Raw genomic sequence first — 21,531 nt, forward strand, 5'->3', positions numbered from 1 at the left:
AGCTCGACCCATTGGCACTTACGACCGCCCCAACATTCATGGTCATAGATTGGGAATCCGAGCACCCGCTGTGGCAGCCAACAACTTTGAGATCAAATCAGGACTCCTCAACGTGATCGAGAACAACAAGTATCATGGCTTGGCTCTAGAGGATCCATTTGATCACTTGGACAGGTTCGACAGCTACTGTGGGTTGTCAAAAACCAATGGTGTGTCCGAAGATGCCTTAAAGCTCAAGCTATTCCCTTTCTCTTTGGGGGATAAGGCACGTCAGTGGGAGAAGTCTCTACCCAGTGACTCCATCACTACTTGGGATGACTGCAAGAAAGCATTCTTGGAGAAGTTCTTCTCTACTTCAAGAACTGCTAAGCTGAGAAACGAGATTTCCAGCTTTCAACAGAAGAACTTGGAAGGCTTCAGTGAAGCCTGGGAGAGATTCAAGGGCTACCAAGCTCAATGCCCACACCATGGCTTTTCTAAGGAGAGCTTGCTGAGCACATTCTACCGTGGTGCTCTTCCTAAGTACAGAGCCAGACTGGATACAGCTAGCAATGGGTTCTTCTTGGGGAGAACTGAGGAGGATGCAGAAGAGCTGGTTGACAACATGGTAAAGAGTGATGCAGTCTACAGTGGAGACCACGACAGAGGCAGTAGAACAGATGATAAGCAGACGAGGAAAGAGATCAAAGCTTTGGAAGACAAGATCGACCTACTCATTGCTGAAAAAGCAACCCAAGAGCAGCTGAAGTTTGTTGGTAACTCCAAGCAGGAAGATCCACTTGCTGTCAATGAGGTTGAGGGTTTGGAAGGTCAAGAGGAGTTGTGTTTCATCAACAACAATGGTAGCTGGTACAAAAAGGAGCCCAACTTTCAGTACAACAACTACCAACAGAAATCCTATCCAAACAACCAACAGAGTGGCTATCCGCCAAGAAACAACCAGCAAGGCAGCTATCAGCCTCAGCAAAACCCCTCGTCTGGTTCCTCTGCTCCTCAAGAGAGCAGCACTGATACCTTACTGAAACAAATCTTGGAGTCTCAGACTAGAAGTGAGAAGCAAGTTGGTTATGAGTTGAAGAACCTTCATTCCAAGATTGATGGGAGCTACAATGAGCTCAACAACAAATTCTCACACCTTGCTTCTACAGTCAGGAATTTAGAGAATCAATTTGCTTCCATGAACACTCACCAGAATCGCCAGCAAGGATCTCTACCTGGAAAGTCTGACCAAAATCCCAAGGAGGCCAAAGCTATCACCCTTAGGAGTGGTAAGCAGTTACCTCCTAGAACCCTCACCAAGGATGCTGAGAAACTAGGTGAGGGGGTTGCCATCAACATAGATGATGAAGTGGTGATTGTTGATGAGAAGATCAATGACGAGATCTTGGAGAAGATAGTGGAAGCCAAAGGTAAAGGAAAGGTTGGGGAAGAGAAGAAGACAGTAAAGGATGGTGAAGTTGTTACTCCAGCAAGTGAAAGTTCTTTTGTTCCTCCTCCCTATGAACCCAAACTTCCATTCCCTGGTAGATTCAAGAAGCAGCTGCTAGAGAAGTACAAAGCTCTGTTTGAGAAGCAAATGAGTGAAGCTCAGGTTGCAATGCCCATCATCGATGCTTTCATGTTGATTCCTCAATACAACAATTTCCTGAAAGATGTTGTAGCTGCAAAGAAGAAGGAGATGGAAGGCATGATGATTCTTACCCATGAGTGCAATGCCATCATCCAGAGGCTTGATGTTCCAGAGAAATTAGAGGATCCAGGAAGCTTCACACTACCTTGTGCTCTTGGACCTATGGTATTTGAGAAAAGTCTCTGCGATTTGGGAGCTAGTGTCAGCTTGATGCCTTTGTCTGTTGCAAAGAAGCTTGGATTCACTCAGTACAAGAAGTGTAGACTCTCTCTGGTGTTAGCTGATCGTTCAGTGAAGTACCCTGTGGGCATCTTAGAGGACCTCCCTGTGAAGATTGGAAGGTATGAGATACCTACAGATTTTGTGGTGCTTGAGATGGGTGAGGAGGCTCAAGACCCATTGATTCTAGGAAGGCCATTCTTAGCTACAGCAGGAGCTATTGTTAATGTGAAGGAAGGCACGATTGATCTCCATTTGGGTAAAGAGAACATCCTACACTTTGACATCAAGGAGAAAATGAGGAAACCAACTGTGTTCGGGCAAGCCTTCTACATTGAAGAGACGGGCACTCCTGCTGATGAGCACCTTGAAGAGTTACCACCTGAGGACGACGAGGAGGGAGCATCTCCCTCTACTCATTCCCTATAAAAGGTAACCCACCACACTCCCTTGTATATACCATTTCATTTTTGCATATTAGTCTTCTTTTCGGTATCTCTCTCTACTTGACGACACAGAGACTGTGTAACTCAAGTTTGGGGGAGGTACCAAGTATTTGATCATGTTTGCTTTGATGTTGTTTCATTGAGTCATGCATGGCATACCTATTTGCATAGATAAAAAAAAAAAATCAATCATTTAGTTTGCATCATTTGCATTTTTAGGAGAGTCTAGAGCATATAGGTTGCATTCACTTGCATTGGGAGCAATGATTTTGAATGCCTTGTAAAGAACACTACGTTGCACTTGACTAGCTTTTGCACCTCTCAAAAAGACTTGTATGTTTCGAGCCTTGAAAACTCTTCCTGAAACTTGTTGATTGCTGAAACTCAGTCTTTGAAGCCAACTACAACCTTATTTGAACTGAACGAACTTAATGCTTCTTGCTCATGGTCCCTTGTGTACTGAGTCATGGCTATACACACTTGAGTTGTCACATCTTTTATACCAATCTTTTTTGACAAACTCTAGTGGTAGACCACTCCCAAAACCTTTTCCTCCTTTTAAGCTTTCATTGTTTGATGAGTGAGGCCTTTTTCGGAAAGTCTTACATGTGCATAATGTTGAGAGTATCGGGAACGACAATGCTTGATCTTCATTCTTGCTAGATTGGACACTCTATTGTCTAGCTATAGGTGGGGGTGAGTGTTGTGATTATGATTTGGGAGAAATGAAAAAGGAAAAGAATAGACTCTTTGTGCTTAAGTGAATTGTTTTATTGGGACCAGTATAGAAGCCTCTAGCTCAAGTTTTGAAAAGTCTTGGCCCCCAGCCTAAAAAAAAAAAAAAAAAAAAGAAAAAAAAAAAAAAAAAAGAAAAAAGAAAAAAAAAAAAAAGAAAAAGAAAAGAAAAAGGGGGCTAGCAAAGTTGTTAGGAGCTAAGAAATGTTTTGAGGTTGTGAAAAATCCCTTGTAGATTTCAAAGAGAAGGAGTTAAAGTTCTTAGGATCTTTTGGTGAGAGATGTGAGTTGGGTTTGACATTTGGGAATGATTGTGTAATTGTATGTTTGGGAAAAGGGTAGAACAATGGAGATTGAGCATTGTATGCATGAGTTGGTCCCTTTCTTAGATATATTATGTGCAATGTCAAGGCTACTTGTTTTGAGAGTAAACCACCTTAAAGATCATATGTTTTGAACCTCTTGAATCACTTGAATAAAAGCCTTCCCTTACCCAACCAAATGACTTGGACCAACTGACCATTTGCAAGAATTCACCTGATGTTTTGTGCTTAATGAATGTGAGAGTTGGTTGATTTGAATGTGTGGATGCTTGATGATGAGTGTAAGAACAAAAAGAGTTAAGATAGGCCTAGAGAAGCTAGAGTATAATAAGAGAGTGTGCTAGTTGTGTTTCTTTTGGCTATGTGCTCCCTCCTTCAACCTCTCTCCCTATGAGTTCTAGAAAGTTCACTTGTGGACAAGTAAAAGAACAAGTTTGGGGGAGTTGATATCTTGCATATTTGCATTATTTTACCCATTCATTCATAAACATTTTCATCATATAGATTAGGATTTAGACATGTTTAGGTTGCATTTTGCATACATGAGTCTCTATTAGGTACTGGAGTACCACATGAGGTTATTTGGAGCTCGAAAGAGGTAAAAAGGTGACCATTGGACGAACCGAGCATGGGAGCGACCTCCCGGAGCGACACCACGAAGTCGCTGTGTCCCACTTCTCAGAGCGACCTAGCTAGAGCGACCCCGTGAAGTCGCTCGCCATATTCATCCCGTAGGAAGCCCAGAGCGACTTGCCCAGAGCGACGCACCGAGGTCGCTCGCATCTCACACCCCTCTCGGAGCGACCTCCCAAAGCGACACCCCGAGGTCGCTCGCGTCTCTATGGCGAGACGACACGAAGCGAAGCCCGGAGCGACCTCTCAGAGCGACCCACTGAGGTCGCTCCCGAAGGCCGGAGCGACTTGTCGGAGCGACATGCCGAGGTCGCTCCGCGTCTATTGTTGGGTCGATTTCTATTTTACCTAAGGGCCTTTTGGTCATTTTATTATGCACGTTTTACATTTCAAAAACCTATGTTTTAAACATCTTTTGTAGCCACCAGAGGCAGATTATCTTTTATCTTTTGATCTATTGAGAAATACACAAGAACTCTCTTGAGAAGTTCATCTCTTGGATTTTGATTTGTTATGTTCTTGTGTTCTTGTTGATTTCTTATCTATTTCTCTACATGATTAATCTGAAATCCAATATGGGTTTAAGAGGAATCATGGAGATTAGTGAGTAATCACCTTTTGAATTCATGGGTTAGGGAGATTAAGGGTGATTAGGTTAGAGCTAGGATGTTTTAGTGTAGATCATTCATATTTCCTTGCTAGTAGAGTAATCATAATGCATCTTCTGAGTTGGCCACTCAGTTGTTGATCCTTAGGCATTTCTCACCCGAAAGGTGTTCGATGAAATGCCCGAGACAACTCTCCTAGGCTTTTAGTATACTTTGCCAAAGACATTTGTTGTTAAAGGTGCTAAGATAGCTAATAGACTTGTTAGTAATGATTGCTTTCATATTATTCAACCAAAGACATTTGATGTTTGAGATATGTTAGCAAATGGGCATTCATCTAGACATAGAGCTTGCTTAGAATTGTGTCTAGGCTTAAGGTTGATAGTTTGATTGATCATTTGCCATCCTTAGTTCGATACTTGATCACCCAAGGTCTAATCCCTATGCCCATGAGTTCTCTTTTCCCTTAGTCAAGAAAGTATCATTCTGTTATTGCTTTCTAGTATTAGTAGTAGTTTAAAACTCATCTAAATCATTGGTTGCACTTAGATTAAGTGAGTACTTGCATTCTCAGTGCTTTAATATCCCTCAGAACTGGTTCGACAATCCTTTATACTACAACATTTGTCTTAGGAGCCTTGAAAACTCCTAACATCAGACATCAAGAATGCTTTCTTACGAAACTTCTTCGATGAGGCGCGCGCTGAAGAACTTCGAAACAAAATTTCCACATTCTCGCAGGAGGCTGGAGAGTCCTTCAAAGATGCGTGGATTAGGTTTAGGTTCTTCCAGCGAAACTGTCCACACCACGGATTTAACGAAGTGCAGCTGCTAAGCACTTTCTTCTGAGGTCTCGCCTTACAGTATCAAATGGCTCTTGATACAGCGAGTGAAGGAAACTTCACTACTCAGAATCCGTTGGAAGCTGTGAGACTTATCGAAAACCTTGCTAACAGCAGCAGCACCAAAAACACTGACTCTGAACGGAAGAAGTATGTAGCCTCTATCGGGAAGGAACAGATGGACGAAGTAAGAGCTAAGTTAGATGTGGTGCACGAGCTTCTTAGGAAGCAAGTCTGTTTAGCTGAAGGAGAAGTAGAAGAAACGGAAGGAGAAGAAAATGTGAACTACATCGGAGGTACCGGATTCCAGAAATTTGGAAACCAGGGCGGAAACAGAAACTTCTTTGGAAATAGTCAAAGAAGTAACCAGAGTTCACAATTTCAAAAACCCTTCAACAATAGCAAAAGCTACTCGAACTCCTACTACCAGAATCCACCACCCCAGACTCAGGAAAGCAAGATCGAAGAAATGTTTGATCGAGTATTGTTGGGACAACAACAAATCACCGTGGATTTCAACGGCAAAATAGACTCCGCCTACAACAATCTGAACACCAAAATCGAGACCTTAGGGACTCAGGTGAGAAAACTTGAAACGCAAGTGATTCAGACTGGCGAAACTATAAAGAGGCAAGAAGCTTTCGCTAGAGAGGTAGGAGCTGACAAAGGAAAACACCACGTAAATGCCATCATAGATGATGATTTCTGGCAAGTGGTGAGACATGAAAAGCTTGAGGAACGAGACTTCGAAATCAAAAGCTCCATGAGTCTCGGTGGATCCCAATTGTGTCGACCGATGTCGATGAACTCGCATCGATCTACAGACCATGACGAAGATCGATGGACGGATTACTCCAGTCATTGATCAACGTTGTCCGCTAAATCGACTGAATGCAATGCAGTTCGAATTCTAACTCATGAGGAATTCGCTGCTAAGCATCCTCACCCACCCTCCCCTTTCTATGATAAAATCGATCGATCGGTTGATCCAGCCATCGATCGATAGAGTGAGTCCAACGTCGATCGTCACAACACACCTCCCATCGATCGACAGGCACCTCTGACATACCGAGTGCGGTTACCCTCAATCAATAATGACTATATCAGCGCACTCAAACCACCACCGAAACCATTAGCTAGCCCACCCGAACCAAAACCCAACTCTTTAAATAGTTCACCAGAACCAGTTCAAGAAGATCAGGAAACTGAAGGGAGAAGGTTAAGGAAAAAAAAGGAGAAAATTCCTAAGAACCTTAAGAGGGAAGCTAACGATAAGGAGATGGATGGTTTCACTAAAAGAATCCTCAAAATCCCAATCGAAAAACCTTTTGATGAAGCTTACTTCACACAGCAATTGTGGATGTTCTTCAGAGAAACAAAGGTAACTGAGGAGGACATTAGGAGAATGTTTCATCAAGTCAGAGAGAAGATGAGACACATAATCACATTGTCGAAGAAGAGTGATCCTGGAAAGTTTGCAATACCATGCGTAGTCAAGGGTGTTGAATTTCCCCATTCAATGTGTGACACAGGAGCATCAGTTAGTATCCTCCCTAGGATCATGGCAGACCATCTTGGTTTGACCATCGAACCTTCAACAGAATCCTTCACCTTCGTGGATCTTTCAGAAAAACGATCAGGAGGTATCATAAGAGATCTGGAGGTACAGACTTGTCCCGGTAGATTTTCATGTCCTGGACATCAAGCTTAACTGGAACTCTTCACTTCTGCTTGAAAGATCTTTCCTAGCTACAGTAGGAGCTGTATGTGACATGAACAAAAACAAATTGTGTCTGACGCCGATAGACCCCAACATCCACGACGACCCTATCCGACCTAAGAAAAAAAATTATTAATTCTGTGGATTACGGGAAAGAACTTGGCTTCATTGGTGCATGCCATTGTGGAGCAGAGTACGAATCAGAGTACGAAACAGAGTACGAAATAGAGTACTCAGAATCGATCGACACCCACACCTTTCCATCGATCGATTCCAATGAGTCAACGATGACCGATGCCCGCAATAACACGTCGCTCGGCGTTGATCAGCCGGTTGACCATTTCGCTCTACCTAATCATTGTTATCCACACTTTGCCTTCCAACCTCCAAGCAAGAGAGGACGTGATGATTATTGCATAGGCAGGTTAGCAGACAGTGGTTTCCATGAAAGTCTTGCAGTTGACACTGTAATTATTTTACCTAACGAGGAACATAGAGAGGAATACGATGAGGATTATTGGAAGGAACATGCAATAGAAATGTCTTTGCAGGATGAAAGATTTGAAACACATAAGTTCACCAACACGTTTCCAACATCGTTCGACGAAGTGCACTCCACATCGGTCGATACCCACCCTCGTCCAGCAAAACAACCGTTCACATCGATCGACACCCATACAGGAACATCGATCGATATTCGCGCCGCAGCGAAAATCCAAAAGCTGGAGAATATTCTCTCTCCAACTAGGTTTATAGTTACCTATTTAAAACGTTTTGCACCCCTGAAACCACCTCCACACACCAGAGCAGACACACAAGCAGAATAGATGAACACTCTTCCGTCTACATCAACAGGAAAATCCATGAAGAGCAATCATCTCAAGAACACAAGTTCTGCAGAAATTATTCTGCCCTCGATCGATGCATCTGTATCAACATCGATCGATACTACTCTTAAACCTAATCTTTCTATTTCTAAATTGAATGATAATGCAAACATTGATTACGGTTTTCTAACACCTGATGAATTTGGTATTTTCAGGGACCCAGATGGCAACGCAGATGCAATAAATGGAAGGATCTTACAAGTGTCCAGAGAGGACATAGCAAATATCCTTCAAGTGGCCAATGGACCTGACAACCTATTCTGACAGCAACGTGGCACTCCAGACATCATTCAAACCGATCCAAACAAACACGTAGGAGTCGCCGCAGCAGAAATCAATCCAGATCTATCATGCCAACCAAAAGGCCAAGCATCGATCGACGGGACAACTCAGACATCGATCGACATGATAACATCAACGTCGACCGATAAGGATGACCCAACGTCGATTGACAGACGTTATGAATTTGGATACCGCGCTTTTGACATGTACGGAGCCAGAAAGTTCACTTGGGAACGAAGGGACGAGTATGGAGTCTACAGAGATGAGTGTGGACACGCACAAGGCGTAGCTAGTGAGATGATACCTGTCACAAAGGACGACATCAGGAAATTACTGGAAAGAGCATCTCTTTTTGAAGAGAGCCACATCTGTCTTCCAGAACATGCCACTTCCTTCACACTCACAAGACTGGCACCAGAACTCTACACCAAAGATGAAATCAACGAGATGGTGACTGGTATTTGTGGAGCTCAGGAAAAACTGGGAGAGGAGCTCAAATCATTGGTATAAGATACACATCAACCTTTGGATAGAGACTACAATGAGCTTTTCAGAAGTATGGTAGAAATGAGGACAGAAATTGAAAGTTTACGACAGCAACTTGAGAAGGAAGCCACGACCTCAGCATCGATCGACGCACCACATGCACCATCGATCGACGTCAGTCTTCCGACAGCCCAGATCCCTGCAGAACCGCAATGTTCAGCAGAACACAAGGATGAATGGGAAGTCTCATACATCAAACACGAGGATAAACGACGTGTACTACCCTCTCAACAATAACGTGGACTGGCTGAGCACTAAAATCGAGCTATTACAGCAAGATCTGGACACCATTCGCAATAAGGACCAACAACCAGCCACATCGATCGACGTGTGTACCATCACATCGCTCGACGCTAAGATCTCATCCATGGATGATAGGCTGCAGACTTACGAGGACATGCATGACCGCTTCATATCACCAGTCATGCTATATTTAAACAAATTGTCTAGTCAAATACTTCATGCCCAAAGGGATATTGATAAAATTACTAATCAAAATTTTTTGCTGGCAAACTCATCTTCGATCGACAGGCTACGAGGGCCATGGATCGATGGCAAGACTCCTGTGGAGTTACTTCCCTACACAGCAGCAGAGGTTGACAAGATCACATCCAAGATCTACACTGATATAGGCACCATGGAGGAACGACTTGACAAACGCTGCGATGACATCTACTTTCCATTCGACAACAGAATCGATGGACTAGACAGCCGCGCAGAATGGCTACAGAAAGAAGTCAAAGCCATCCAGAGGCAACTCGCAGCTCAACACCAGATATCAGCATCGATCGACAGAAGCGAGCGAAATCGCTCGATGGTAAGTTGCCGAGATCGACCGACGAACACTTAATCGCATCGATCTACGCCGAGTCAACACCAGCCGGCGAGCAGCTGATACACAAAAGAATAGAGTCAATGCACGAGGAACTGACAGAACTTTCAGCATACGTCTATGACAACATAGGCTGGCACCAGGTCAGCATTGACAACGTTCAAGATAGGCTACAGAACATCTCCAATGCACTTAAGAAGATGGATGACAAATGGACAAGAAATGATGAGGCCACTAGAAGTTTCATTGCATCTTGGTCCAGAATGTGCAGAGATGACGTGGATGCTTGTTTTCCAACAAGCAGCTGTTTATCCACCAAATAGCCAATCACTACCACAGTCAAGCTAAATGACTATAACCAAGCGCTGAGTGGGAGACAACCCACTATTAGATATTTTTATTTTGGTTTTATTAGCTAGCATTTATTTACTTTCGTTTTATTTCTTTCAGATTTAGGAGACCCAAGTAGGAGGACCTGAATATCGACCGCCGACGAGACGTCGACATCGCTCGACATAGACAAACACACGACGATCGATGCAACATTTTCCCATCGATCGATATCTAACCCGGTCAGATGTATCTTCCTTACTTGTTACATTTCGTACCTATGAATTATTCCATCATAACTCCGGCTGAGTTACACTGGGACAGTGTAATTTAAGTCTGGGGGGAGATTTACTGATATAATTTATTTTATTCTTATATAAAAGGAATTTTAATAAATTACGCTTAGCTATTGAAAAATGAGACTATAATCTTATATTGATTTAAACTTGAATTTCTAACCAATCATTAGCACCATTTTAGATTTACTGATTGTAGATAACACTATTGATGCTAAAGCAGATCAACCTATCAACTACACACTTGCCTTGATCGTATGAAGTAACCAAAGCTGATTTCCAACACTAAACCTTACATAACCGCTTGTCTTGGGGCTTGGTATACATGGGATCGGATTCTTAAGACAGGTCTGGAAGGTAACGCTTTGTGTAGATTATTTATCACATTTTCTCTCTCTAAATTTCGACCCTAGAATAGTTAGTGATTTATATTTCAGTTCTAAAAAAAAAAAAAAAAAAAGATCTATTGTTTACTTAGGATGAGTCAGGACAGGACTTGGTGGCTAAAACCATTAAGGCTTGATTCATAAAGACTCCAAAAAAGAGTTCAAAACGGGACTTGGAGGCGGCAATCTTCAAGGCTCGCTTTCACAAAGAATTCTTGGATATAGGTCAAAAAAAGTGAACAGAGCTTGGTGGCAACCACCATTAAGTTTTGACTCATGGAAGCCTGTCCAATCTTGGTCATTGATCCTACAATGGAAGCAGACTTTGACTCAAAAGAGAGAAATTAGGAACTAACTTTTACCTGCAGTTCCAGATACTTGTCTGAAATCCTTGCATCATATGATCGATACTCCCAAGGTAAAGCATTCACTTTATATTTATGCTAAGAAATGAAGTCAATAGAGGGGATGTCAGACGTGAATTGCTGAGTTGTGTTATGTTAGAAATGGTTGCTAAGCTAGGATATTGCATAGTGTGCTTCTGTGATTAGGACTTTTTAGATGTGGTTGCAAAATTGTTGAGGAAAAGATTTATATGCTTTAAAATCTGTAGTCCCTAATATTTTCAAATCTCTTTCAGAGAGACGGCCTGTATGTTTTGCTTGAGGACAAGCAAAAGGGTAAGTCTGGGGAGTTGATATACCTTGGATTTGACCCGTTTTCATCCATGGTATATAGGTATTTTATTATATATATATATATATCTATGTTTTCTACTCTTCTAGGTATGTTTTCAGGTTCAGGTGCATTTCGGAGTAAAGCTATGACTTTGGAGTATTTTGGAGCTTAAAGGACATTTCATCCGAGTTGGCCATGTAGAGGTCGACGAGAGGAAGAACAATCGATCGATGCGCATCCAGTGCTGTCGATCGACACCATGAGATGCGTCGACAAATGAAGATTAATATCGATCGATGTACACAAGTACCATCGATCGATGTCGAGACATTGGACATGCGATATTTTGGATCCGGCGGACTTGAAGCCCAAGTCCAAGCCAAATTACAAAAATGCCCTGACGAGTTTTTAACCTAGTAGATTATATACTGCCTAAGTGTTTTGACGGCAGGGAGAGCTTTTTGTTACAGTTTTACTTTGAGAGAGAGAGAGAGAGAGAGAGAGAGAGAGAGAGAGAGAGAGAGAGAGAGAGAGAGAGAGAGAGAGAGAGAGAGAGAGAGAGAGAGAGAGTTTTGGAGAGAAGATCACTTGTGATTGGAACTCCTTGTTTTCATTTCTTTTCATTTATACTATGAATTCCCATTTCTTCATTGTCATGAATTGCTTTGCTATGTCTTAGTAGTTCATTTATTAGATCCAGGGTTCAGATAGGTTTGTGGGATTAGCCCCAAACTATAGATCTGCTTTGTTGTGATATTCATGATAGATTTGTAATCATTGCTTGTTTTAGCCTTGCTAACTAGAACATGATCATAGGATTGCATACTCAAGCACCCTTGTTATCCCATCCTGACATCTATCTATCATATTGGGACTGCTAGAGAGGGCTAACCGCCAATTTAGTATCTTAATAGGGCATATCATACTCGCGCATAGGCCTGGCTAGAACCTGTCGATCGATGTCCTCAACTGACTCTCGGTCGACGTAGGTAAAGGTGTATCGGTCGACATCCCTATAGGACCATCGATCGACACTCTTTCGTTGTCAACATACTAACCGTTGAGACACGAGATCTAGTTTGTTAACCAGTAAAACATGCGACAGCTGATCACTGAGTTAAGCGATTGAACTCTAACATATCATGCATGCAAAAAATAGGCATCTATAGATATTATAATCTCCAACACCTGAATAGTGGCCCTGCATCTAATATCATTTCCAACCAAGTTACATTTACTATTTACTTCACTTGTTACTATTGCTATTTCATTTAAACATTTACAATTCTTACAATTAATAAACACTAGATTTAATTGTTCCCTAGCTCCTTGTGGATTCGATCCCTAAGTACTATATCTGAACCTCTTTTGATGAGAGTAACACTCCTTAGGGTAATTTGAGTGGTATCACACTCTTGGAAGAGCATGAATTCCTCTCCACTGTCCAGGCGCATGTATCCTTCCTTGTTGCTCACGTGTAATCGAGTTTTCAAGAGGTAGTCGAGCTTCTCTAAACTTCTCTCGTATCACTTCGTTTTCTTTTACATAAATGAACACACAATCTTCTCTTATATCTTTGTTTTTTTTTTTTTTTGCTTACGTACCATATATAGGTTTATGAGTGTTTCAAGTTTACAACTACAGTGTTTTGAAGTTTATCAATGCTTTTGGATTTGACTTTTTCTCAATACTTTGAACGCAAACATTACAAAGCCCCTGTTTCATGTTAAAGGTTTGAGTTAACTGTACAAAAAGTTAATATGTTAAAAAGGTTAAGAAGCTAAGACTGAAATATGCCTTTTTTTTCTAAATTACTACTAGTTCTTATATGTTTTCTAACCCCAAAAAAAAATCAAAACAAACAAAAAAGAAGAAGGGGGTAAAGAAGCTTACAATCATTAACATTGATTAGGGGCAGTTGACAAGATACTTTCTTGGGTTTTATGTTACCTATCACATGACTATCTTTTTAAAGGAAAACAGACATAAGAATAGTTTTGGATGATGACAATAATGTATAGGAAAAGCAGAAAATAGTATAGAAGCCCAAGGTCAATGCTAGTTTGTATATCCAATTGTAACCTGTCCTTGTCCATCTGCTATTTAGTACATAATTTGCTTGGTTATCAAGAAAGCCTTGGCTACAGAAATATTATTACCATGAACAAAATGAAAGAAGGCACGTAAGGCCTATATACTCCGTACTAAATATCCAAAATTCACAGTAAAACCAATGTAAAAAAGAAGAAGATGAAGAGCAAATTAAAGGGTAACACAGCTTAATAACTTGAATGATTTGGGGACTGTAAGCAAAGCATTAGACCGTACAACCTTCCCCCAAACCTCAAACTTCAATCCAAAGAAGCGCTTCTCGAACTTAATCACAGCACACCAAATTCTCCTGTTTTTGCAGACATGTTTCCGCATCTTCCCAGCCACGGGAAACTTGAGAGAATGTGGCTCGTCCCATATAACTAGGATATTTCCACCACCATGGTTAGCTAACAGAATTGTTGTATGGTGGTTAACATAAGGGTTGGTACACACATCTTTCAAACCCTTAACACTGAACCAGTGTCCATGCTCATACCACATAAGCTTACGATCAACAACACTAAAACGATCAATAACGCTCCAAGGTTCATTCATAAAAGGAAGCCCTTGATGTTCCTTCCATGTTCCTTGTTTGACAACTTTTTATGCTTACTTGTGGTGGCGAATAGCTCTCCTCTGCGAAGCTGAACCTCAGGGTAGTCACCGTCGTCACTAAGGCTAGGCAATGGATTCCAAGTCTGAGACTTTAGGTCGAAAACCTCAGACTCTTCTGTTCCTCCTCCAACTACATATATCTTGCTGTCTATAAGAGCAGACTCGGGGCATTTCCTTGCTACCCCCATATCAGGAGCATCACGCCACGTGCGAGTCCGAAAATCAAGCACACGAACGGTGGATGATGGCAGCTGGTCACCTCCTATTTGATAGATTTCGAAACCGACGGCTAAAGTGGTTGACTTTGATAAAGAGGACGAAGTGATGGGTAATAAGTTAAACTCATCCTTAATCAAACCATTACTGTTGGTAGTAGTAACCAGAGTTTGGTCGAGAATGTACCAACGATCATGAGTGGGTAACTCTTGGCGTATGCAGAGGCAAGGCTCTGTATTTCCGATCTGGGAGCGAACGGTGTAGAGTTCTGGGGAAGAGATGAGAGAGCGGAAGGTCTTGGAGACTAAGGAGAGTGAACGGTACTGAGATTTAGAGATGCGTGCTATACAATTCAAAACGATCTCATCTGGAAGTAGTTGTAGTGGAAACCATCCTGCACTACTACTATTCCTCTCCTTCTTCTTCTTCTTCTTCTTCTTTTTTTTTTTTTTTTTTTGCTAAGTACCTCCTTCTTCTTCTTCTGCGGCGGTTGCTCTAATTTGGTGCTTCTTATAGGTCTTGAACATAAGCTAGCCCTGGTGGAGACTGTAATAGTATTCATCTCCTCCTTCTTCTGCGGGGGTGGCTGCTCTACTTTGGATTTGGTGCTTCTTTTAGGTCTTGAATATAATCTAGCCAAGCTCGAGAGTTTTACCATCACCAAAATCCATATATATATATATATATATATATTAGGTGTCTTGCCCTTTTGTTAATTCAAAAACAATATGTTAAGTTTTTTTTTTTTTTTTTTTTGACGTCAAACGGCCATTCTATTACTCAAACTTGAGGTGGTCTGGGTAACCAGACCGGAATAGAACAACCAATAAAAAATAACTCTCTACGAAAAGTTCTTGCAGTCTTAGCTAAAAAATCTGAGGATTGATTGCGCACTCGTGGCACATAGATGATCTCGAATTCCGGGAAACAAATCTGCAGGGTCTCTATTTTTTCCAGTTCTGTCGCGAAGCTTGGCCACTCCTGAGGTTCCTTTATCATGGCGATTAGTTCTTTGCAGTCTGTTCCAAATCTCTGGCACGGTGAGTGTTGAAGCATATTCTCCATCGCCCATCGCAGTGCTTCTACCTCCGAGTGTAGTGCTGATCCACAACGAGTGAAATTTCGTGTTCCCATAAGTTGCACGTTTTCCGCACTGTCAGTCCAGATCCATCCACATCCACTAAATCTGTCAGAAGCTGTCCACGATCCATCTAGCATGCAAATATTATCCAAACTTATGGCTTGGTTCACCTCATTATCGTTGGCCTGTCCTACTGGTGCAATCATCTCATTTGCATTAAACCATGCTTGGCATTCACTCTCTGCATGTCGAACAAGCTCCAAAGGATCTCTATCTATACCTCTGAAAAGTTTATCATTGCGAGCCTTCCAAATATACCATATAAGTTAAGTTAAGTTATTATTTATATTCTTAACAAGTTTATACAAAATATAAAATAATTTATATACCATCAAAAATTTCATTAAAATATATATACTAATTATTGTGTTGAATTTTTCAAAACACTCATATATTAGAAATGTTTTAGAATATATTTTTATACAAATGTTTTTTCTTCATTAATATTTAATTATATATTGTTCTATATCTTAATTTTTATAATATTTTCTAAAAATTTACTTCGCAAATAATAGTATAGATTTTTATATTTAAATCGATTGGGCTAAATATGCAATGGGCTCGTTCATTTATAATGTTATCAGTTGTGCTATATAATTAATTAGTCTTGAGCTAACCCTTTTCATCCTCCAAACATTCAATTAAGCTTTAAGACAACAGATTGGTGACGACATGTAGATGAAGAGAACAATCTGTCTACAAACAGAACATCAAGTTTTCAGATATTAGAGAATTTGAATCCAATTAAGCTTGAGCAAATTAGCTCAATATACTAAAAAGGGTGGGATATCATAAAATAGGGGGGAAAATGGTAATGATGGGGAAAAAAATTAGAGGGATATAGGATATAGAGTGCAAATAGGGGATATTTGGTGTGTAGGGAGTACAAATTTTCTAAGCTTTTAAGACAACAGATTCGGGATATAAAAATACTCACCAACCAAGCCAAGAAAATAACATAAAACTTTCTTTTGACTACTACTTACATATTCTGATCCTCCTAAAAACGGGTATAACCAAAATGATCATTCCAAGATTAGCAAGAAAGTAACCAACTGATACCTGTGACAAACACATCGCAACAAAGTACTATAGAGGTGAATCAATGGTCATCAGGACTGTTTTACGAAGAATAAGATGAAAAATGATTAAGGCGAAAACTTAATTACCCCTAAAACAAAGGTAGAAAGAGGCAAGCTACGAAACACCATTAGGCCTTGAAGTCTTCTTTGGTCAGAAAACATAACAGAGGAATACAAAGTACAGTGCCATGGATGAGATGAAGATCGCATGTAGTGGCCGGCCCAATGAATTTATGGGCCCTTAGGCAAAATAAATTTTAATATTTTTTTTACATATATATATAACTAATTTAAATTTTTTGGGCTCCTTTATACCTATTTTTTTCTAAAAATCGGGCCCCTGTTGACATTATATATGAGAAAAAAAGTTTGAGCCCCGGGGCCCACGCCCCCTTGCCCCATGGTCTAAGCCGGCCCTGAGTGTAGAAACCTCTCCTGCCAAAGTGATAAGGGAAAAAGCATAACAGATAAAATGCTGAAACAAAGAGCATATATATACATTATATATACATGTTTACACACCTGTTATTCCATTCAATTCTCTTCATTTTTATGAGAGCTGAGCTTGAGTATGATTTCACCAAATCGTTTAATTTTGTTTTCTGAAAAAAAAAAAATGAAACCCACCAAATCGTTTAATTTTGTTCTATATACCATTGTAATTCAGATCAGTTTAACTGAACTGACACTCGACCCAAAAATTATATAGGAAACTCAAAAATAAATAAATAAAAACCTGTTGTCATAGTGGAATGAATGAATCTAACTTGTACGTATATTTAACTTGTGTTATATAGTATAACCAAACAATTAAGCAAAGCTTATTTGGAATAAATTTCGCGCAAGTGTGGACACTACAAGAAAACACGCCGAATTCCAACGGAGGTTCCGACGGACTCCAATGCCGTCGGACGTTTGTGACGGATTTCCGACGCAAACAAAAATTTGAAGTCGTCGGAATTCCGTCGACCATTTCCGACGAATTTCCGAGAAAACATGGCTCGTCGGAATTTTCCGACGACTTTTCGACGACATTCCGATAAAAAATATAACCGTTGTAGTCGTCAGAAATTCGTCGGAAAAATACCGACAAAATTCCAACGACATTCTGATTAACAAATATACCCGTTACCGTCGTCGGTATTCCGTCGGTATTTTTCGACGAATTTCCGACGAACCAAGGGACCGTTGCCGACAAATAGATATGACCGTTTTATAGCCGTTTGAGATTGGAAAATACCGACGGAATTCCGACGGACTGCTTTACATCTGTCAGAATTCCGTCGGAAAGTCGTCGGATGGCCGTAAGCAATTTTCGATAAATGCAACCCCTCCTCATTCAACTCATTCACACTTCATTCTCTCTTCTTTCTCTTTAGTCATAACAATTCCGTGAAAATCATGTCTTCAGGAGCTTATTGTCGTTCGTGGATGGATAAACCTCATTTGGATCCCAACACCAATTTGCTTACGGAAGAATACATTCAAGGGATTGGAGAATTCATGAGGCTTGTTCAACAGCAACCGGATGCAAAAAGTGGTATCTTAAGATGTCCCTGCTCTACTTGCAATAATAATAAGGTTATAAAAGAATTTGATGTTTGGACTCATTTGTATATGAAAGGGTTTTCACGTAATTATAAAGTTTGGTACCTTCATGGGGAAACTGGTTATGAATATGGTAGTACTAGCGAACCTCAGCCTGTTAGTGAACTTCAGCCTGATATTAGGTTAGAAGAATCTAGAACGGGTATAGATTATGGTGTAGGTACTGAGCAGATGGTACATGATCATTATAGAGGGGAAGAACCAAATCCCGAATCTAGTAGATTTTTTGACATGTTGGATGCAGGAAAACAGCCTTTGTATCAAAATTGTAGATATGATCATTCAGCCTTATCATCTGCAACTAGATTAATGGGTATTAAGACAGACTATAATTTGGCTGAAGAATGTATGGATGCGATTACTGATTTTGTCAAAGGTATTCTACCTGAGGATAACCTTGCACCGGGTTCATACTACGAGGTTCAGAAACTTGTTGCCGGTCTTTAACTACCGTACGAAGTGATAGATGTATGTATTGACAACTGCACGGAAGAGACACGGAATGTATGCAAATTTTGTAGGAAACCTCGTTATCAGGAGACGAGGGGAAGAGTTCCGATCCCGTTCAAAAGAATGTGGTATTTGCCTTTGACGGAAAGATTAAAGAGGTTGTATCAGTGTGAGCGCACAGCAAAAGCAATGAGATGGCAGGAAGAGCATTCCACAAATGGTGAGATTAGACATCCTTCAGATGCGAAGGCTTGGAAACATTTCCAGTCAACATATCCAGAATTTGCGGAAGAGAGAAGAAATATTTATCTTGGATTATCTACTGATGGTTTTAGCCCATTTGGAAAGCATGGAAGACAGTAATCTCTATGGCCAGTTATTGTGACACCGTACAACTTACCGCCGAGCTTGTGCATGCGACGAGAGTTTTTGTTTCTCTCAATTCTCGTCCCTGGGCCAGATCATCCTAAAAGATCACTAGATGTGTTTCTTCAACCACTGATATAGAGTTGCAACAACTATGGGCGCATGGTTTTGAGACATACGATGTCTCGTGCAAAGAAAACTTTCAGATGCGGGCAGTACTTATGTGGACAATAAGTGACTTTCCAGCATATGGTATGTTATCTGGATGGACAATACATGGGAGGCTATCATGTCCATATTGTCAAGATGACACAGATGCTTTCCAACTAAAGAACGGAAGGAAAACGTGTTGGTTTGACTGTCACAGACGATTTCTACCACCTGATCATCCATACCGCAGGAGTAAGACTTCGTTTACGAAGAACAAGCAGGTGTTTGATGGTCCACCTGAGGAAGTTAGTGGGAAAGATTTGTTGAAGCAGTTTAGGGATTTTGATGCAGAAAGGATGCCAGATATAGGTGGACATGAAAACATTCGAGTCAGTGCGGTTGGAGAGCTACAGAACTGACACAAAAAGAGTATTTTCTGGGATCTGCCATATTGGGAGAGTCATCTATTGCGGCATAATTTAGATGTCATGCATATTGAGAAGAACTTCTTCGACTATCTGATGAACACAGTCCTTAACATCCAAGGTAAAACGAAGGATAATTTGAAGTCAAGGTTGGATTTAGTCGATATATGTGGTTGTTCTGAACTTCACGTTGATGAGAACGGTACGGCCCATTTTCCCATTTATCGGCTGGATAGTGCTAGAAAAGAAGAGTTCTTTGATTGGATTACAGATAAAGTGAAATTTCCTGACGGATATGCATCAAATTTGGGGAACTGCGTTGATAGAAGCGAAGGAAAGTTTACTGGCTTGAAAAGTCATGATTGTCATGTAATTATGCAGCGCCTCCTTCTGTTTGCTTTTTCAGCATTATTGCCACGTAATGTTCATGAAGCAATTGCAGGTATCTTATATTTTTACAGTTTAATTTATTTTTATATTTAACAATTATGCTTATATAAACTTAATACTTATGAAAATTATGTCTTTTATCTATGTAGGGATAAGTGTTTTCTTCCGCGACTTATGCAGCAGAGTAGTGACTGAAGAGGGTATTAATAATTTGAAGACAAACGCACCAGTCAGCATGTGCAACCTCGAGAAGATATATCCTCCATCATTCTTTGATGTAATGGAACATCTTGCTATTCATCTCGCAAGAGAATTGGAACTTGGTGGTCCTGTGCAGTACAGATGGATGTATATTTTTGAGCGTTATATGCATCATCTGAAGAAGATGGTCAAAAATCAAAGCAGAGTGGAAGGATCTATAGTGGCACAGGTGATCAATGAAGAAACTGCAATCTTTGCTGAAAATTATTTTCCACCAGAAGTGCATACAAAACACTGAAGACCTGCTCGACATGATGACAGAGGGGAGAGAGCAACATATCATGTTACTGTCCCAAGCATGTTCAAGGAAATAGGACGACTTAGTGGAAAATTCACGAAGCGCAGACTTACGGACACTGAGCACGCTCATTTGCAAACATATTTGCTCACCAACTGTGAAGATGTTCTACAATATGAGAGGTAAAAATATTTATTCATTTACATTATTAGATTAATATTCAATAAATTTATTTTATATTGATAATATTTTTGTATATATTGTATATATGGCGGAGTTGCGTATGACTCACAGGCATGCAACAGAAGATGAGCTTCAACAACTTAGAGATAACGGATTTGCTGCGTGGCTTCGTAGTTATGTGAGTCATATATCATATTACCCTATGCAAATGAGTAGTTTAAATTTAATATAAACTAATTAACTTTTCACTCATATATGTTTTTAATTTATAGGTGAATGATGGTTTGGCCAGAGGTTTTGTGTTCGATGATTGGATATGCGAATTTGTGCAGGGACCAAACTATGTGGTCAAATCATATCCAAAATTTTGTACGCGAGGATATGCATTCACAAGAAAAGGTCATTCTAAGACAACATATGATGCTGGTGTTTCATCTTCTTCCGGTGACGATGTCTACTATGGCAACATAAAAGAAATATTGGAAATCCAATTTTCTGGAATGGTTGGATTGCATTGTGTAGTATTCTATTGTGATTGGTATGACACCACCCCAGATAGAGGAGTGAAGATTGATGCGTTTGGTGTTACATCAGTTCATTCGCGGCGGAAACTTCAATATTATGATCCCTTCATTCTTGGCTCGCAAGCTGATCAGGTATGTCAATCTATTCATAATTTTTTACCAATATTATTAATTAATGTTATATATTTTACTAATACTTGTATAATTGATATGTATAGGTGTGCTACATCAGTTATCCTCGGGTGACGTACAGAGACGATCCATGGGTCACTGTAACGCAAATCAACCCAAGAGGACGAGTGGATGGAACTTCTGATGATGATGAACCATTGCAACCAGAGTCTACCAGCAAATTTATAAATTTAGATGCCAAAACTATGAAAATAACACATAAT

At 40.5% G+C, this 21,531-nt stretch overlaps 2 non-coding genes and 1 pseudogene across 2 annotated transcripts; all 3 read right to left on the minus strand.

The window, feature by feature from the left end:
* Nucleotides 1–367: 367 nt before the first annotated feature.
* LOC125609775 lies at nucleotides 368–474 on the minus strand. The gene has a single exon (XR_007339920.1). It is a non-coding gene; the product is annotated as a small nucleolar RNA R71 (small nucleolar RNA).
* A 4,828-nt stretch (nucleotides 475–5,302) lies between these two features.
* Nucleotides 5,303–5,409, minus strand: LOC125609671. Its single transcript, XR_007339823.1, has one exon. It is a non-coding gene; the product is annotated as a small nucleolar RNA R71 (small nucleolar RNA).
* Nucleotides 5,410–13,289: 7,880 nt separating this feature from the next.
* On the minus strand, nucleotides 13,290–15,529 carry LOC111215897 (annotated as a pseudogene).
* Nucleotides 15,530–21,531: the final 6,002 nt, after the last annotated feature.

The sequence above is a fragment of the Brassica napus genome, chromosome A5 (genome assembly GCF_020379485.1).
Source record: "Brassica napus cultivar Da-Ae chromosome A5, Da-Ae, whole genome shotgun sequence".
Taxonomy (NCBI): Eukaryota; Viridiplantae; Streptophyta; class Magnoliopsida; order Brassicales; family Brassicaceae; genus Brassica; species Brassica napus.